Source organism: Poromitra crassiceps (assembly GCF_964638095.1).
Source record: "Poromitra crassiceps genome assembly, chromosome: 12".
Classification (NCBI taxonomy): Eukaryota; Metazoa; Chordata; class Actinopteri; order Beryciformes; family Melamphaidae; genus Poromitra; species Poromitra crassiceps.
In genome coordinates this window covers 35646850-35662963 of record NC_139632.1, presented here as the reverse complement: position 1 = coordinate 35662963, position 16114 = coordinate 35646850, and positions in this window count along the sequence as shown.

Sequence of the window (16114 nt, the reverse complement as noted above, 5' to 3'; positions counted from 1 at the left end):
CAAGGACAAGGACAGAGGAGACGGATGAGGCCTTAGCAGTGTGTAGGGCCTCAGTGACTGAAAGGAGAGCTGTCTCAGAGTGAGAAGCCTTGAAGCCAGATTGTAGAGGATCCAGTAGGTCATTCTGGGAGAGATAGAGAAAGTTGTTTGGAAGCAGCCCGTTCAAGGGTTTTGGAAATGAATGAGAAGAGAGACAGGATGGTAGTTCAGGATGGCAGTAGGGTCAAGGGAGGGTTTCTTAAGCAGTGGCTTGACTAGCAGTCTTTAGAGCAGTGGTTCTCAAATGGCGGTCCGGGGACCCCCAGGGGTCCGCGCAAAGTTTTCAGGAAAATAAAAATAAAAACGTTTTTTTTGTGTGTGCAAAAGCTTCAGAGTTCAATGAAAATATTTTATGCTTTAAATCTAAAATGGGTTCATGGATTACATTCTAATCTAACAAACCTATCAATTTAAAAGTCAAGCACGTTACCGTGGAAACAATTAAGCTTAGCCCAAAATCACAAATCAGAATGAGGGGTCCCCGGTATATTTTCTATCTTGTAAGGGGTCCTTGGCTGAAAAACATTTGAGAACCTCTGCTTTAGAGGAGCTGGCACAAGACCAGAGGATAGAGAGGAGTTGATAAGGGTAGTGAGGAAGGGAGATGGATTGGAGAAGAGAGGAAGGGATAGGATCAAGGGGGAAGGAGGTGGCACGGTTAGACCTGACAAGCTTAAGGACCTCATCGGGGGAGAGAAGGAGGTAAGCCCTGTAGCAGGGGTTGGAGTCAGGAGTATTGCAGCTATTGACTGGAGGGGGAAGGAAGAGCTGATGTCATCTACCTTCTTAGCAAAGAAGGTTACAAGATCATCAGCAGAGAGGGAGGATGAGAAATAAAGAAAAAGAAGAAAAATCGGTTATAATGATCATCCGCTTATAGTGATCAATTTGACCTGTCCCAAGTAGATCACTATAAGAGGAGTGCACTGTGTGTGTGTATATGTATGTGTATATATAGATATTGATAGAGAATTAAATTGTCCACAGCCAAAAGGTAAACAGTGAACCACTTGAAGGAATTTTTATTTCAAATGTCAAATCAATTGTCCATTGCTGATTGCATTTAAATGTAGACAACTAAGTAATGAGAAAGATCCAGCAAACAAAATATGTTGAGTCAGAACTTTGCTCTTTTATCAGTGAATGTCTTGACTGATAAGATTTTGAAATACTGTTTGTTTCATGTAAACTAATTATCTCCATCAGCTGCATGAGGCATTGATGCCTGATGCAACTTTTCAATAGCAATATACAGTATGGCAAATACAGAATATAAGATACAAACATGTAATTTTTAAATATTCCCTCATTTGTTTCATCTCATTTTGAGACACTAATCATTTGCATTTTATCATTCATTTAGAACAGAATTGTTATGAAAATCACCCGATCAATGGTCTGACAATATGTTTCCATTGATAGACAATTATAATATTGATTTATTGCCCAGCCCAATATTAAGTGACCTCTGCTGTGTGGAGACAGTAGAGTGTCATGTGTCTCTCCAGGTTTTTTTTATGAACAAACCATTTCCCACAGTCTGAGCATTTAAATACAGTAGTTTCTCTCCTGTGTGGACTAACGCATGTTGTCTCAAGAGGCTTATATGACGGAAGCCTTTACCACAGTCTGAGCATTTAAATAGTTTCTTTCCTGTGTGGACTACCCCATGTTGTGTCAAGTGCCCTTTATGATGGAAACCTTTACAACAGACCGAGCATTTAAATGGGGTCTTTCCTGTGTGGACGCTCATGTGTTCTTTCAATGTTACTTCATCAGTAAAACTGTTACCACAGACTGAGCATTTAAATGGCTTATCTCCTGTGTGGAATCTCATATGTTCTTTCAATGTTACTTTACGAGTAAAACTGGTACCACAGACCGAGCATTTAAATGGCGTCTTTCCTGTGTGGACTCTCATGTGTTCTTTCAATGTTACTTTACGAGTAAAACTGGTACCACAGAATGAGCAAGTAAATGGCTTAGCTCCTGTGTGGACGACCCCATGTTGTGTCATGTGCTTTTTATAACGGAAACCTTTACCACAGACTGAGCAATTAAATTGCTTCTCTCCTGTGTGGACTTTCATGTGTTGTTTCAAGTTTTCTTTACCACAGAAACTTGAACCACAAACTGAACAACTAAAGTGTTTGTTCCCAAGAACTTCATTGTTTTTCGTCCAATCGTCACTGTCTTCAGTCTCAGAAGAGTCTGAAGTCTTGCCAGCACTGGCTGGCTCTGATACTCCACAGTCCTCTCCATCAGCTTCTGTTTTTTCAGGGGGGGTTCGTACCCTAACCCTATTCTTGAAATAAAAGTTACTGACAAACTGGAGCATCTCTGAGGAGAGGGGGAGACAGAGAACAGAAGTCAAGGCAAGCCTGCACAACCACAAGCCATTCCACAGATTACAGCAATAAACATGGGGAGGGGGGGGTAATTTTCAAATTACAGAGGCTGCAATGAATTGCATAAATCCCAAATGGGCTTCTAAAGAAGTTATTTTAGTACTGCAGGTAATCTTTGGTCCACGGATCAAGTTAACTATTGGTGAAAATCTTTCATCGTGCTCAAACTCAGTACATCCTGCACACTTTGACCTACATCTAAGCAAAATGAAAACAAGGACAGGCAGCCACTTGCATATTTGACCAGCGTTTGGCTGGTGGATGGTGCTAATGTTGGACCCTTTATGAAATGCAGTTTAAAATGCAATTGCAATATTCTGTCAATCACAATGAGATTGTTTTGTTGTTGATATGGTTCAGTCCTACACATCACATATTTTTAATCTATTACACAGTGAATATTGATATGGTTCAGTCCTACACATCACAACTTTTTAATATATTACACAGTGAATATTGATATGGTTCAGTCCTACACATCACATCTTTTTAATCTATTACACAGTGAATATTGATATGGTTCAGTCCTACACATCACAACTTTTTAATCTATTACACAGTGAATATTGATATGGTTCAGTCCTACACATCACAACTTTTTAATCTATTACACAGTGAATATTGATATGGTTCAGTCCTACACATCACATGTTTTTAATCTATTACACAGTGAATATTGATATGGTTCAGTCCTACACATCACATGTTTTTAATCTATTACACAGTGAATATTGATATGGTTCAGTCCTACACATCACATCTTTTTAATCTATTACACAGTGAATATTGATATGGTTCAGTCCTACACATCACATCTTTTTAATCTATTACACAGTGAATATTGATATGGTTCAGTCCTACACATCACATCTTTTTAATCTATTACACAGTGAATATTGATATGGTTCAGTCCTACACATCACATCTTTTTAATCTATTACACAGTGAATATTGATATGGTTCAGTCCTACACATCACATCTTTTTAATCTATTACACAGTGAATATTGATATGGTTCAGTCCTACACATCACATCTTTTTAATCTATTACACAGTGAATATTGATATGGTTCAGTCCTACACATCACATGTTTTTAATCTATTACACAGTGAATATTGATATGGTTCAGTCCTACACATCACATCTTTTTAATCTATTACACAGTGAATATTGATATGGTTCAGTCCTACACATCACAACTTTTTAATCTATTACACAGTGAATATTGATATGGTTCAGTCCTACACATCACATGTTTTTAATCTATTACACAGTGAATATTGATATGGTTCAGTCCTACACATCACATCTTTTTAATCTATTACACAGTGAATATTGATATGGTTCAGTCCTACACATCACATGTTTTTAATCTATTACACAGTGAATATTGATATGGTTCAGTCCTACACATCACAACTTTTTAATCTATTACACAGTGAATATTGATATGGTTCAGTCCTACACATCACATGTTTTTAATCTATTACACAGTGAATATTGATATGGTTCAGTCCTACACATCACATGTTTTTAATCTATTACACAGTGAATATTGATATGGTTCAGTCCTACACATCACATGTTTTTAATCTATTACACAGTGAATATTGATATGGTTCAGTCCTACACATCACATGTTTTTAATCTATTACACAGTGAATATTGATATGGTTCAGTCCTACACATCACATGTTTTTAATCTATTACACAGTGAATATTGATATGGTTCAGTCCTACACATCACATGTTTTTAATCTATTACACAGTGAATATTGATATGGTTCAGTCCTACACATCACATCTTTTTAATCTATTACACAGTGAATATTGATATGGTTCAGTCCTACACATCACATCTTTTTAATCTATTACACAGTGAATATTGATATGGTTCAGTCCTACACATCACATCTTTTTAATCTATTACACAGTGAATATTGATATGGTTCAGTCCTACACATCACATCTTTTTAATCTATTACACAGTGAATATTGATATGGTTCAGTCCTACACATCACATGTTTTTAATCTATTACACAGTGAATATTGATATGGTTCAGTCCTACACATCACATCTTTTTAATCTATTACACAGTGAATATTGATATGGTTCAGTCCTACACATCACATCTTTTTAATCTATTACACAGTGAATATTGATATGGTTCAGTCCTACACATCACATGTTTTTAATCTATTACACAGTGAATATTGATATGGTTCAGTCCTACACATCACAACTTTTTAATCTATTACACAGTGAATATTGATATGGTTCAGTCCTACACATCACATGTTTTTAATCTATTACACAGTGAATATTGATATGGTTCAGTCCTACACATCACATCTTTTTAATCTATTACACAGTGAATATTGATATGGTTCAGTCCTACACATCACATCTTTTTAATCTATTACACAGTGAATATTGATATGGTTCAGTCCTACACATCACATCTTTTTAATCTATTACACAGTGAATATTGATATGGTTCAGTCCTACACATCACATGTTTTTAATCTATTACACAGTGAATATTGATATGGTTCAGTCCTACACATCACAACTTTTTAATCTATTACACAGTGAATATTGATATGGTTCAGTCCTACACATCACATGTTTTTAATCTATTACACAGTGAATATTGATATGGTTCAGTCCTACACATCACATCTTTTTAATCTATTACACAGTGAATATTGATATGGTTCAGTCCTACACATCACATCTTTTTAATCTATTACACAGTGAATATTGATATGGTTCAGTCCTACACATCACAACTTTTTAATCTATTACACAGTGAATATTGATATGGTTCAGTCCTACACATCACAACTTTTTAATCTATTACACAGTGAATATTGATATGGTTCAGTCCTACACATCACATGTTTTTAATCTATTACACAGTGAATATTGATATGGTTCAGTCCTACACATCACAACTTTTTAATCTATTACACAGTGAATATTGATATGGTTCAGTCCTACACATCACAACTTTTTAATCTATTACACAGTGAATATTGAACTGAAAGCGTGACTTTAAAAAAGTGACATCGATTCGCAATCACAATATCTGTCCCGAAATCTCTCAATCAGATAATTCCCCCCAAATCGTCCGGCCCTGTCTGAAGTGTTACTCCAACATATCGACAATTCTACTAACTCAATGTCATCTCAAAAGGTGACATTACTTCAAGTAATTTCCACAATAAAAGTGCGATTGCATTACAGTAACCTGTGAGAGAGTGTCACATTAAGAGCAGCATGTGAATAATGTGCACACACCTGTGGATGAACACACATCACAACATAATGTACAAGAAACCCTGTGATTGATGATGATTGCTTCATTTCCGTTAAACCCAGGCCGTGGCTAATATCCCATACTGCAGTTATGGGATGTCATAAATGTAGGTCTTTCTTTCCTAAGTGTCCTTGAAGGAGACATCTTGCAATGGACCTTATCTAGGCCAGAAGAACTGGCTGCAGCTTCCCCACTACACACCTGGCTACAAAGTGTCTGTTGACTGCCTCTAATAAGGTAATTGAAAAGACAGGTGAACTAAGCGAGCTTTATTATGGACTGGCCTTGACTCATTATCACACGCACACACGCTAACAGCTACTGTTCTGGCAATGAGCCAGGCAGCAGAAGGTGAGCACAAATGGAGGAGAGGCCTTCAAAAAGACTAGCCTTGAAAAGGTACAAGGTCATCTAACACTGATGGCCCCCGAGACACAATAAGGGAACGGGGTGAAAGAGCAGCTTCCACGCTCTCGCTCGGCTTGATAGATGGGTACAGGCCAGGCCAGGCCAGGCCAGGGCACGTGCTGCGGAAAAGAACAGGCTATGTCTCTTTTGAGAACCGTCTCATAGCATTCAATCATGTGTCCCCTCTGAGGTCAAACCCGTTGAGCAGCAAGAAAACAACAAAACTGCTCTGTTATAAAAGACAAGCATGTGCCTATGAATAAGTCATGTTGCATATTAGGGTGGGTGTAACGTCGCACCTTTACGTTCACGTCTGGTAATGCATGAGGTAGGGGATGCACGATCGAATCGGCCGATAAGGGTTTTAAAATGAGACGTCTGCATCAGCCCGAAACGTTCCTGCCCATATGATGATGGGCCCGATAAAAAGACACTTTAATTATGCCCAAACGCTTGATGCCTGACTAAACGCTTGCATGAATTGAATCCTTGACTTTTGTCTCAGGGAGAGAGAGCATCATCCAAGCCTGTTTGAGTAGGATTCATCTTACAACTTTTGTTTGAAAGAAAATGTTACATAAATAAAAGAAATATGGTGTGTTTTACATAACCTAAGTTAAAGTTGTTTTCTTATTTTGCCCAGTGAATGTGTACATTTGGAAAAGCATTGTATTTATGTCTGCGTCTGCCAGTGGGACATCATGATAAATAAGAGTAAGCATGATAATGTTAATTCCACTACAGGAGAGACTTGATGTTCTCTGAAATTAGGTGGGGGGAAATGCTCGCATATATCAGTATTGGCAAGTTAATTGGCCAAAAGAGTTGGAAAATATTAACATATCCAATATCGGCCAAAAACAAATCCAATATTGTGCAATGCATCGGCTAAGACGAGAAACCAATTTATCAAGGTACCCCAAGCAGCGGAGGGATACATGAAGCTCTACAGCGAACTGAAGTGCTTGAAATTTTGAAAACAATCAATTGTCATAAAGGCAAAAAGGAGGAAAACAAGTGGTTTGTGTACCACAAACCACCTGTGGTACACTTACGTCCATTACATATGACGTTATCGTGTCGTTTACCAAGAACTTGGAATCATGTCAGTGGGGGGACATTTTATTGTCCCTCTATTTCCAAACTAATTTCGGTGAGCCTGCAGAAGGCTTTGCTAGATGAGGGACAAGCACTGTGCCTCATTCCTCAAGTACATCAGTGGATATGTGCGCGCCACGGCCCAAGGCAACGGCCAATGACAGCTCTCGTGCTGGTCACGTCACGTCTGCGTTGACGCCGCGGAGTCACATTTTTGAGGAGCTGCACGCACCCTCCGCCGAGCTGCGCCGATAGGACGGCCAGCTGCGGCGACCCCCTTGGCGCAGTCAGTGCCGGCGTGAGCATAATTTGCACTTTAAGATTCATCCTACTTACAAGCTTGGATGACATCGGCCTGTCATATCGGCAGAAATGTCATATCGGGCCGATGCAGATATTTTATTTTAAAGGTCTTTATCGCCAGATACTGATTTTTAGACCAATTTTAGACCAAATGGGTGAAGCCAAGTGTGGGCCGTCTTTGCTGCAGTTCATCAGTGAATTCAATTCAGCAGTCAGTCAACTCAGTTGTGATTTCTCTCTCACACACAATCTGTGCATTCTTCTCTTTGACACAGTGATAAAGTGGGATTACATCAACTATGGCCCGGGGCTGTCTGTCTGCTAGTTCTGTTCAAGGGCCCCTTTGAATGGAGCACCACACACCAGCCAAAATCAGGTGCGTTTGGTAGGAATGCACGATATATCGGCAATCATATCGATATCGGCCGATGTTAGTCATTTTTAAATATATCGTATGCGTCGGTCCGATGAGCCAAATAACAGCAATGTTAACATCAGTTATCGGTACTGGCCAAAATTTTCACGTTGAGAGAAAACTCAGGAAACATTGAATGTGGGAAATCCATGACTTATGGGCTTTTCCAAATGTTTTGGAAATAAAGAAAGACGTTACTTTTTGGAATTCAGTGTTTATATGTGTTTTTCAGTATGTACAAAATGTGATGATCATCATAGAAACTTGTTTTTATACCGATCATATCGACATTGGTAAATATTGGTTATCGGCCATCATTATAGCAGCAATGTTAATATCAGTTATCGTATCGGCCAAAATTCGCTGCATCCCTAGTGTTTGGTATGTTTGCCTACTTTATCATAGCCTGATATCAGTCTGAATTGTCACTAATTCCTTCTTCAGAACAGAAGCAGCCAACTGGGTGGAGTGGGCAGATTTGAAGGTCTGGACCCAGGCAGACATGATCAGCCACTCTGGCTGTAATGTTAGTTATTTGACTGCTAAACAGTGGCATGGTGCTGAGTTTCAGAATCCAACAATCACAGTAGCCAGTGGGTGGAAACATTAGTTTCCTGTTACCCAGTTTATCTCACATTGTCGGACGTCACGGCACACAGCAGAGCATCAGTCTGTCTGCTGACTTTTAGCATTCAGTCAAATTCCACACTAATGGAAATCTGGTGACTCTGCGCTCGCCAACCCTACACCAAAAGCCCCATCAACCCTACACCAAAACTAAAGCCCCATCCTTTCACCGAATGCCAAGAGGTGAAACCTGTTTTCATAAGACGAGATTGTTCACTCACCCGATCGGGTGGTCTGTCTGCAGTGGAGAACCAGTTTGTCAAAAAAAATGCGTGTCATGAAATTTTTCTCTGCTGTTCTTGATCAACTTTCTTTTTAAAATATGCTGCACAAGAATGTTGTTTTTTTCTAAATAAGTTATTTTTCTTAACACAGAAAATAAATAAGTTATTTTTCTTAACACAGAAAAATGTGCTAAACTTAAAAAAATAAAAAGCCAAATGACTGAATGATGGTTGCTAATAGGTTAAAATAGCCCTGTTGGCTTACAGTAATAACTGATGAGCAAGTCACACATTTGTGGTGTTCCTTCTCCTCGCATATATACACCCAACTGTTGACTGACGCCTCTTACGAACATGCATCTCAAATTCATACAGCTTCAGCTGATGACGGCTTTTTCCATAGAATGGCCACAGCATACAGCTACAAGACACCACTAAAAACTGCCCAATCCGAAATTTATAGTGGACTTTATGCGGATATACAAATGATGGACTACTGAAATGGCTATAGCGTTATATTATGAGGTGTCAGTCAACCCCAACCCATATATTTCTGTACTAAATTACATTGAGTTCATGAATACATTCAATAAATAGAAACATTGTGGGAAAAACTTGACTGATATGAACATAAATCCTCCATGTCATCTCTAAACTTTTGTCTGTAGTCTTTATTAATGTCATAACTAACAATGATGCCTTTTATTTGGCCACAGCATAGAAACGTACAGCAAGAAGACAGCACTAAAAATGCCCAATGCAAAATGTATAGTACTGTAGGCTAAACTATATACTGTAGTTACTAACGTTACTGAAATGGCTATGAGATATAATGTGGTGTCAATTATGATTTTGCATAACTCTGGGTGATAAACCTGTTCTAACTCTGTAGACTAAATTACACTGAATTCATGAATACATTCAACAAGTAGCTATACATTATTGGGAAAGATTCATCATTTTGAGTTGTGGGAATTCCAGTCTGTAACAACTACGACTGATACAGTATGACGCCCTTTGTCACACAAATTTGCCATGACGTCTCTAAAATGTGTTTTGATTGATTGATAACTTTATTGATACAATAATAGCAGAATTGTGCAAGACAATACAACAAAAAATATTGATCAAAAGGAATAAAACACAATAAAGCCCAAGGGCTTGTTTCCATTGTGGTCCTTTGTGTGGGACAAGTGGAGTGAATATGTATGCAGGTAAGAGCGCGTGTGTGCGCGGGCAACAACAACACAAACAATGAAAACATTTTACAACACAACCATACATTCAATGACTGATGAGTCATTGACTGAATGGTTATTTACATAACAAACAAAAAATGCATCAATCAATAAATAAAAAGAGAGAGAGACCAGCTCATATAATAAATCAAAGACCTACCTAGGGTTTAAAAACTGCGACCATACAGGAGACAAAAGAAAAAAAATAAAAGGTTAGGAACCCATTTGGGAGCCAACCAGCCATTTTTTCAAGGCAAGCTTAAAAGAGAACCTGGAATTAAGGGTCTTTATACTCTCAGGGAGTTTGTTCCATAAAATAGCTGCTGAGTAAGAAAAGGTACATTTACCCTTTAAAGTTTTAAATTTGGGGGGAACAATGTTGGAGGTGCTTCCTCTTGTGGAGTAGCCATGTACCTCACTGACTTTACAGAAGTAGTCAGAGAGGTAGCGAGGAGCCTCCCGTTTAAAAATCCTGAAAACCATGCACAGTTTGATCTGGGAAACCCTCTCCTCCACTCGGAGCCACCTAAGGCTAAAGAAGTGAGAGGGGAGGAGATGGTCTCTGGGATGCAGTTTCAGAATAACCCGTATTAATTTATTCTGAGAGGTCTGAAGCCTGTTTTTAAGTTTTATGGTGATTGCCGTGAACCAGGAGGAGCAAGCATAGTCGAAATGACATTGAATCAGAGCATTTGCCAAGGTTTCAAGGGTGCTCTTGTCTATGAAAGAAGAAATTCTGGCTAAGAATTTGGTTCTTTGATTTACTTTGGAAATGTTGTATGTATGTTCCAATGGTATGTTCTGTAGTGATAACAGTGTGATGCCATAGCGTTACACTGCTCGCCTCTCTCACAGCAGGGAGGATCGTGAGAGCAGCATCGTGTTCAGACAGTATGAGCGGATACAGGCCGTCACTAACACCAACAAACACTTCAAACTGTTGACAGCTTACCGTCGATGTCTCCCAGGGTAAACTCGTCCCCTAAACTCAGCTAAAGTGGGGTCCATGTTCATGTATTCCCCGGTATCCATCCTGTCTCAGCAGCTCGCCTCCCCGGCCTGTCAACGGAGGGTTGCGGGAGAAAAGAAACGAACCCTGTACAAAAGGCTGTCCATCAGCGCCGTTTACTGAGGATGCGGATCAGGTACGCGCTGGGGATTGGAGCGGGCACGCGCTGTAGCGGGCACGCGGGCGGACAGAGCGAGAAGAAAGCGAGTGAGGAGGACCATGGTTCATGTCCGCGGTGCAGAGACTGATATCAGTTAGTACTGTGTGCGTGCGTCCCTGAGACCTGTAAGTCATGTCACTGTTTAAGTTGTCAGTTCATTTCAGTTAATGTAAAGCATAAGTTTGTATTCATGTAGGAGATTTAGTTACTTTATAAGGATGCGTGAGGGATTCCGCTCCTAGTGCACGTGGCTGTTGATTGAATGATTGATGGAATGCCATACTCCGTGCCTATGTCGGGTGCATCGCAGGCCCGGCGCTAGGGGCGGGCCTGACCGGGCCGGGCCCCCCCATTCAACAAACTGCCCCCCCCATTCCAAAAAAAAAAAAAAAAAATTTTTTTTTTTTTTGCTAAACGTTTTTCCGTTTTTCTGTTTTAAAGTTTAACATGGAATCTGGCTGTCATTAGGCATTGATTAACTGAATGCTATTGCTAACTGTTACTTTGAACATCCATTTGCAATGATTCTGGCTGGATATTAACTATTGTAAATTTGTCACAATGAATGCAATTTGTGCACTATGTGTAAATACACTTAATATTAATTGTTTAGGCCTAATTATTTGTAAAGTCACAACACATTAGAGATGTGTGTAGTTCTTCACAGATTTAGCCTCTTCATTTTGCTCTCAAATGCACCAGGTTGACGAATTTTACTTTAAAATGTACAAAATCTTCTTCTGGGGGAGAATCCCCCCGGACCCCCCTTGGGTAGCTTGGCCCCCCCAAGCTAGTGGCAGGCCCCCTCTGTAACTTGGGTCTGGAGCCGGGCCTGGTGCATCGTGGAGACGAATATGACTAAGATTATATAAGAACCAGATGTTTGCCCTGTATTAGTGATTGTTATTTGCCATAATATGTGTACATATAATAGGATTATGTCAGTATATAGTGTATATACTGTGTGGATATGTGTATAAATGATGCTATAGGCATTGTGGTGGATTAGTTTAGTATTGTAATTATAGTAATGCATATATAGCCTATATTTTATTTCTTTACAGAACCACCTACACATGTAAATGTAATGGCTTGGCTTAGTGGTGCTTGCCTGACAACGCCACCTAGGTTTGTTTGGATAGAGCCTAGGAACTCTATAAAAGGTGGACCCAAATGTACCAGGTAGGTTCTTTATATACAAGGGAGAGCAGTGTAACTAGACCCAAGGACAGAGACGGAAACAGCTGTACCCAAAACAAATGCCTTTTATTTTCTACAATATATATTAAAACCGGGGCATTTCAAACGAGGGGTAAAAATGGGGTTAAGGGCTTTAAAAGCCAACTAAAATACAGGGAATAAAAACAGATAAAAATGTACAACTAAAAAGTCCAGATAGAGTCCCGTGTGTTCGATGGTCCCAGCTCAGCCGACGTGCCCCTCACTTCCGGGCGGGGTCCAGCCAGCCGCCCAACAGCGCCGCACCAACGTTCAGGCAATCCTTCACACACCGTACTCTGGCTCCATCACGTCTCGGTTCCGCCGTCCACTCCCTCGGAGGTGGCCTCTATAAGAGAAAAGCGGGCGAGTACGTGTTGTCGCGGTCCCACAGCAGTAGCGCTATGATACTATGATTGCAAATTAACGTAACTTGGTATTTCAGGAACTCCCGGCTAGGCAGCCAACCACTATAACAATCGTGAGATACTCACAGTGCCCTGGACCAGGCTCCAGCCTAGTCCAGTAACGGCAATCAGGCCTGGGTTATAGTGTGTCAGTTCTGGTTCCTTGTTCCTCCTCAGCCGGGGTCCTGGGTCGCTGTCCTGGGTCGCTGTGGCGGGGACATGGCTGGGCGCCCGTCGGCTGCTGGCGGGGACGTGGCTGTCTCACTCGGCTACTGGCTGTCGGTCTGTGGCTTCCTCTTCCCTCCAGTCCGTTGCATCCTCCTAATAAAGGGGAAATGCTCCCCCGCTCTGCTCACCCATTGGCTCCCCCGTGTCCATTCCCCTGCCCCAGGTGTCTGTGGTTTCGGCAATCAGCAGTCCAGGCAGAAACTCCCAAAAACAATAGCACTCCAAATACAAACTCAAATAATACAAAAGTAATCAAAGCACACATCGAATAATTAAAGAGCACATCTAATGAAAAATAATTAAATAAAGAACACATCTAATAGAAATAAACCAAAACAAATAAATCAAAACAATAGGGAGTTCTCTGCCCTGTGACATAAACTACGCCCATGTCTGACCATTGCTCAGTCAAGTAAAGTCGTAAAAGAAGATAAGTTGTCTGCTTCCGTGTTTTAACTGACACACCTGGAGTGAAGTTTAAAATAAATCAGAATCAGCAAGATATATTATCATACAGTCCTTTATTTATAGCCTCAGCAACAAACCCCGATACTTATATTGTGGAGGATGTTGTTGAAGCAATAATAATAATAATAATAATAGCTTGGATTTATATAGCGCCTTTCAAGGAACCCAAGGCCGCAATGATGGTAAACAACACCAGTGCCTCAAGAGAGGCAGTTTCCTAGCCCGATAAACTCATTTAGGAAGATGGACATCACCAGTGCAAGAAGTAGACAGGGACATGCACATCCAAACTGGGCCACACTGGATCAAAAAGGTTACCTTAAAGTTAAAAAGAACGATCCGAACACCAAAAGAGCTCCCGTTGGGTTTTCTTTTCCAAAATTTGAGGTGAAAAGAAAACAGAGTGATCTGTGCCATCCAATTCTCCCCTGTCTCCAGAGACATAGAAAAAGCCATAAAAAAACATTGGCACATCATTGCTAGTGATCCGGCACTTAAGGTGTGTTTTCCTAAACCGCCCTTGCGGTCTATAAAAGGCCCCCCAATCTACGCAATATGCTGGTGAGGGCAGACCTCCCACCTACTCCACCTGCTCACTTCCTCAGCTCGATCCGATCCTGTCTGGTAATTACCCTTGTGGCCGGTGTCAGTAGTGTAACTTCACCTACCATCCCCACAGTGGAAAAATATATAAAATCAAAAGTGTTACCTCATGTTCCACTGTCAATGTAATCTATATGCTCCATTGTCCATGTGTAGGGAGATCTGGAACGAATGGAGGAGGGGGACGGAGCGAGCATGTACATCCTTTGATGTAACTCAGGAACACGATTTTTTTTTTCATGTTACACTTCCGGACAGCTCACTTCCTGTCAAATTTCAAGAGAGGTTTCGACGCTCGCAGAGAACGTCTGACAAACGTGAGAGACGAGTTTGAGACAATTTCGAGACAAACGTGAGTAAAATAGTGTAAACTGTTGTGTTAGGTTTCCATTGCCTTGACTATGCATTTATCTGGCGTTTTGCTTGTAGGACAATGCCTCATAAGGAACCATGGATGGCAAAAAAAATCACTTTATGAGAGTGCATGCAAGGCGGTAACTGTCTGCCTTCTTTCCGAAACCCTGCCACTCCGAACGTTCTTCCATTATTCGGACTGGTGGTCCTTCACCTTTTTTTCATAGGTCCCACCATTACGAAAATTCCTGCCTTCATTATTCGAAATGTCGGCCCTTCCTCTTTTTTCTAAAGGATCCGCCATTCCGAAGTTTGGATATTGTGGAATATGGCACAAAAGTGCAGACATTTCAGTCGCACACTGTGCGTCTCAGCAGCGCAGCAGTATTAGAACTGGGCTTTTACTGATGCTTTCTGAAGGCTATTTACTTGATTAGACTTCTATTTTCGTTAGGATATTATTTTTTTCGTTATTGTTTAATTGTTTTCAGTTAATCAGGCAAGCTTATCCTATTGGAATTCATAATTATTTCGTATGACATTTTACACAGCTGCAGGGCGCATGGAGGGACAACAGAATAAGACTATTTTCCCGCGGGCGTCAGCATGTGTGTGCGCTGCTCTCTAAAGCATGGTGTGTGCGTTGTGCACCCGCCTATAGAGACACATAGCCTATTACTATCTTGCACATTGTGGGGTTAGAGAGAGCACCAACAACATCTTTGAACAACACGTCTTTATTTTAATTTTGTTGGGCTCCACAATCATTTCGAGGGGGTCATCCCTATGTTCCCCGGGTCCTATGTTCCCCGCTTTTCCCAAATGGTGTCCACCCGCTATGCCGACCACCCGCAATGCCGACCTTAGGTTTAGGCGTGGGGGTGGGTTAGGTTTTGGGTTAGGGTCTGGGGGAGGTTAGGTTTAGGCATGGGGGGAGGTTAGGTTTGGCGTGGGGGCTGGGAGAGGTTAGTGAAAAACGGGGAATATAGAACCCGGGGGAACATAGAACCCGGGGAACATAGACATGATCCCATTTCGAGGATTCGAGGCAACCCATTTAGCAGCATCTGAGAGAGGTGCCTGTCTGAACGAGGTTCAGCTGCCTGAACATGACCTGGAAGTCAAATGAAGTTCGGAGTGGCGGACCTTATGAAAATCGGAGTGGCGGGATTTCTGAGTGGCAATATTTCTGAGTGCCGATATTTCGGAGTGGCGGAACGTCGGAGTGGCAGCACGTCGGAATGGCGGCATGTAACCGCCTAGCCTACAATAATAATAATTGTCCAACGCGTCCGCCATTTTGTGAAACGTCAAATAAAGTTAACTAACTTATTTTGACAGCACGAACCAGCACCAACCATGCACGGTGACCACCAGGCCGCGCCACAAGCCGTGCAGGCACAGCAAGGGGTGGGGCAACCAGGCCCAGGTGGAGATGCTCAGAATATTGCTATTATGGTCTGTATCCATTCTTCTCTAATTTGTTAATCCTGCCTCCATTGGCTCTGTTAAACTTCATGCAGCAAGGTATTAAACTTTGTGATCTGATGCACTTTTTCACTTGCTAAAACTTTTGAATAAA